The sequence below is a fragment of the Solanum pennellii genome, chromosome 12 (assembly GCF_001406875.1).
Source record: "Solanum pennellii chromosome 12, SPENNV200".
NCBI lineage: Eukaryota > Viridiplantae > Streptophyta > Magnoliopsida > Solanales > Solanaceae > Solanum > Solanum pennellii.
The window spans coordinates 63,352,356-63,357,893 of NC_028648.1; the positions used below are offsets into that span (position 1 = coordinate 63,352,356).

General features: G+C 30.5%; 3 pseudogenes; all 3 read left to right on the plus strand.

Moving 5' to 3' along the window:
* Nucleotides 1-211: 211 nt before the first annotated feature.
* Nucleotides 212-848, plus strand: LOC114075349 (annotated as a pseudogene).
* Nucleotides 849-2,023: 1,175 nt separating this feature from the next.
* Nucleotides 2,024-2,691, plus strand: LOC114075350 (annotated as a pseudogene).
* Nucleotides 2,692-3,992: 1,301 nt separating this feature from the next.
* On the plus strand, nucleotides 3,993-4,637 carry LOC114075351 (annotated as a pseudogene).
* Nucleotides 4,638-5,538: the final 901 nt, after the last annotated feature.

A 5,538-nucleotide genomic window follows, 5' to 3' on the forward strand; every position in this document is an offset into this window, starting at 1 on the left:
ATATATATATATAAGAAGGTAATTAAAAATGAACTTATAAAGAAATATATTTAATAACTTTCCAAGTTGATAGAAATTGTTAAAGCACATTTGTAATTCCAGTCTCTTTTCCATCAAGGAAAGTACACTTCCGCAACCCCTATAAATTAAATCCAGCACCACAACAGAATAGCAGAAGAAAATAAATAATTGTCTTTCAATTAAAACAAATATGAAGAAAGCTGGAGAAAACAAATATTTATGCCTCAGTTTTAACAATATTGGACTTTTATCAGATATCGCTACAAAACTCTTCGATGAATTTTAGGCGGAGGAGAATCATAGCGAAGAAGATTTTGAATTCTTTATAGTCTCTGAGAATTCGGATAAATCAATAGCGGAATATATCTATGAAGGTCAAATAAAATTCTAGCAACCAATTTTCCCTCTTTTCAACCGCGATCTATTGCTATGCAATTCAAATTTGAAGGATAAATCAATCCTGATTCCGTTGAAGAAGTTGTTTCTATAAAAAAAATAAATCAATGGATTCTTCGTCGGTAGAAGAATAGGATAAGATACCTGCTGGAACTTACTGTAGATGGAAGCCGGAGATAAGCGAGTCATTACAAGGAAAACGCAAGAAGAGTAAATCAACAGGATTTTTATCGAAGCGGTGGTTGAGAATCCGAGATTTGTTAATGATGAGTAGTAGTGAAGGTAAGGAAGTTGTATTTCTCACAAGAAAAGCAAAATTAAAAAATTCCAGTGAGGTGGTGAAGACGGCCGGAGAATCGAAGCTCAAAAAAACCAACGGAGGACAGAAGGGTTCAGGGCAGTGGCTTCTGAGCAGACATTGTATTATGTAGGAAATAGAGAAGGTGATAAGAATATGAGAAAATCATATTTACCTTATAGTAAATAACTCATTGGGTTTTTTGCTATGGGTTTGAGTAAAAGTTATCGGACATTTTAACATCCAACTACTTTTAACATTGATTGTTATAGAGTTCTTGTTTTGGTATTCTAGTATAAGATTTTATCACCAACCATATCAAAATGGATGTTGCTTCTTTATTTTTTATTTCCCAATTCTGAAATTAAAAAGAATTTCACAACTCCTCTCTTTATCAAAATGTTTGATTTTTAGATTCGTTTTTTTTTTGAATTTTGACTATAGATTGTATATAAGTTACCCTCTCCTAGTTGTTTTATACTTATACTAATACTGTAAGATATAGTCTCTTATTATATATATTAATATAAAAAATGCAAGAAATAACATTAATTTTCTTGAGTAGGAGACAACATGATAAATATTAATAATATCTATTTTTAGTAAAGATAATATGTAAATAGGAACGGAGAAAGTATTTTTCGATTCTTTTTACCATATACTTTAACACTACTTAATCCCTGAACTATTATTCCTCTAGTACTCCCTTCATTCAATTTTATTTGTCACTTTTTGACTTTACACACAAATTAGATCAAAGGGTAGTGTTATAAAGGTTCTTATTTTGCCTAGCACCTTTTCATGAAACTCGCAATATTTCATAAAAGTTGCAACCTTTCATAGAAGTCGCACCTTTTCATAAAATTTGCTATCTTTCGGAAAGGTCATCACCTTTCATAAAAGTCACAACTTTTCATAAATGTCGCAACATTTCATAGAAGTCACAATCTTTCAGAAAGGTCACCATCTTTCATAAAAGTCAGAACTTTTCATAAAAATCACATTTTTTTGACAAAGTCACAACTCTTCATAAAAATCGCAAGTCTTCATTTTCCATTCACACCTTTTAAAACCCACCACATGAAAAGTATGTATATATGTAAAAATAAAAGAAGGTGATTACCAATGAACTTATAAATAAATATGTTTAATAACTTTCCAAGTTGATAGAAATTGTGAAAGAACATTTGTAATTCAAGTCTCATTTCTATCAAGGAAAGTACACTTCCGCAATCCCTATAAATAAAATCCAGCACCACAGCAGAAGAGAAGAAGAAAACAAACAATTCTCTTTCACTTAAAACAAATATGGAAAAAGTTGGAGAAGACGAATATTTGTTTCTCAATTTTAAAAATTATGGACTTTTATCGAATATCGCTGAAAAACTCTCCGATGTCAGACGGAGGAGAACTATAGCAAAGAAGATTTTGAATTCTCTTGAGTCTCCTAGAATTCGGATAAATCAATTGCTGAATTAATCTATGAAGGTCAAAATAAGTTCCAGCAGCCAATTTTCCCTCTTTTCAATCACGATCTATTGCTAAGCTATTCGGATTTGATGGATAAATCAATTTTGATTCTGTTGAAGAAATTGTTTCGAGAAAAAAATGAATCAACGACGTCCTCGTAGGCAGAAGAATAGAAGAAGATGTCTGCCGGAACTTACTGTATGTTAAAGCCGGAGATAAGCAAGCCATTACTAGGAAAATGCAAGAAGAGTAAATCAACATGATTTGTATCGAAGATATGACTGAGGATCCAAGATCTGTTACAGCGGAGTAGTAGTGAAGGTATGGAAGAGGGAATTCTTGTATTTCTAACAAGAAAATCAAAATCAAAAAATTCCAATAAGGTGGTGAAGACAGCCAAAAAATTGAAGCAGACAAAAACCAACAGGGGAGAGAAGGGTTCACCGGCGGCGGCTTCTGAGCAGGCATTGTATTATGTAGGAAATAGAGAAGGTGATAAAAAGTAGGATAAAATCTTATTCACCTTATAGAAAAGAAATCAATGGACTTTTTGCTATTGGTTTGAGTAAAAGTTATCAGCCATTTTAACATGCAAATGCTTTTAGCATAGATTGTTATAGAGTTTTATTTTTTGGTATTCTAGTATAGGATTTTGTCACCAACCATTTCAATATGGATGTTGCTTCTTTATTTTTTATTTCCCAATTTTGAAATTAAAAAGATTTTGACAACTCCTCTCTCTATGAAAATGTTGGATTGTTAGATTATTTTTTCTTTCTATTTTGAAATTTCGACTACAGATTGTATATAAGTTACTCTCTCCTAATTGCCATTTACTCGTACTAATATTGTAAGATATATTCTCTTATTATATATATCGATATAAAAAATGCAAGAAATAACATTTAAATCAATACTACAACATTTTCTTGAGTAGGAGACAACATGATAAATATAAATAATATCTATTTCTATTAAAGACAACATGTAAATAGGAACCGAGAAGTATTTTTCTATTCTGCGTTCCATATATTTTAACACTACTTAATCCCTTAACTATTAATTCTCCTAATACTCCCTTCGTTCAATTTTACTTTTTACATTTTGACTTGACAAACAAATTTATTAAATTTTACTTGGCAGTAAAGTATACTTCGAATACTACATTTTATAGTTGAAGATGTGCAGAATTTTTTTTTAAAAATGAAAGTGAATCCCTCAATTTTATGGAAAAATAGAGGGTAGTGGGAAAAATGTTCTTAGTGTGCCTTATCACCTTTCATAAAAGTCGAAACTTTTCATAAAAGTCGCAACCTTAAATAAAAGTCGCAATCATTCAGAAAGGTCACCACCTTTCATAAAAGTCGTAACTTTTCATAAAAGTTGTCACTTTACATAAAAAATGCAACTTTTTATGAAAGTCGTAAATCTTCATAAAAGTCACAATCTTTCGAAAGGGTCACCACTTTTCATAAAATTCGCAATATTTCATACAAATTTCAATTTTTAATCAAAGTCACAACTCTTCATAAAAATCACGATTCTTCATTTTCCATTCACATCTTTTAAAACCCATCACATTAAAAGTATTTACATATGAAAAAGTAAAAGAAAGTAATTACAAATGAACTTATGAATAAATATATTTAATAACTTTCCGAGTTGATAGAAATTGTGGAAGCATATTTGTAATTCCAGTCTCTTTTCCATCAAGGAAAGTACACTTCCGCAACCCCTATAAATAAAATCCAGCACCACAGTAGAAGAATAGAGGAAAACAAACAATTCTCTTTCACTTAAAACAATTATGAAGAATGTTGGAGAAAACGAATATTTGTGCCTCAGTTTTAACAATATTAGACTTTCATCGATATCGCTGCAAAACTCTGATGAATTTCAGGCGAAGGAGAACCATAGCAAAGAAGATTTTGAATTCTCTGTAGTCTTTGAGAATTCGGATAAATCAATAGAGAAATTCATCTATGCAGGTCAAACAAAATTCTAGAAACCAATTTTCCCTCTTTTCAACCGCGATCTATTGCTAAGGGATTCAGATTTGAAGGATAAATCAATTTTGATTCCGTTGAAGAAATTGTTTCTAGAAAAAAATTGAATCAACAGCGTCTTCATCGGTAGAAGAATTGGAGAAGATACCTGCTAGAACTTACTGTATATGGAAGCCGGAGATAAGCGAGCCATTACCAGGAAAATGCATAAAGAGTAAATAAATAGGATTTGTATCGAGCGGTGGCTGAGGATCCGAGATTTGTTACGGTGGAGTAGTAGTGAAGGTAAGGAAGAGGGAAGTTTTGTATTTCTCACAAGAAAATAAAAGTCAAAAAATTCCAGTAAGGTGGTGAAGACGGCCGAAAAATTAAAGCAGAGAAAAAACAACGGAGGAGAGAAGGGTTCACCAGCAGCGACATCTGAGCAGGCATTATGTAGTAAATAGAGAAGGTGATAAGAATATGAGAAAATCAAATTTACTTAGATGAAACAACTCATTGCATTTTTTGCTACTGGTTTGAGTTAAAGTTATCGAACATCTTAACATGCAACTGCTTTTAACATAGATTGTTATGGAGTTCTTTTTTTGGTATTCTAGTATAAGATTTTATTACCGACCATTTCAAAATGGATGTTTCTTCTTCATTTTTTTATTTCCCAATTCTGAAATTAAAAAGATTTTTACAACTTTCAACTCTATCAAAATGTTGGATTTTTAGATTTTTTTTTTTTTGAAATTTTGACTATAGATTGTATGTAAGTTACTCTCTCCTATTTATGTTTACTTGCACTAATATTGTAAGACATATTCTCTTATTATATATATATTGATATAAAAAAATGCAAGAAATAACATTGAAATTATTAGAACAACATTATCTTGAGTAGTAGACAACATGATAAAAATTAATAATATCTTTTTTTAGTAAAGGCAATATGTAATAAGGAACAGAGAAAGTATTTTTCGATTCTTTTAACCATATATTTTGACACTACTTAATCCCTTAACTATTAATTCTCCTAATACTCTTTTCGTTCAATTTTATTTATCATGTTTTGACTTGACACAAAAATTTGTTCAAAGGGTAGTGTGATAAAGGTTCTTATTGCGCCTCACAACTTTTCAATAAAGTCACAAATTTTCATAAAACTCGCAACTTTTCATAAAAGTCACATCCTTTCATAAAATTCGCAACTTTTCATAAAAGTCGCAACCTTTCATAAAAGTCGCAACTTTCATAAAAATTGCAACTCTTCATAAAAATCACAACTCTTCATTTTTCATTCACACCTTTTAAAACTCACCACATGAAAAGTATATATATATATATATATATATATACTTT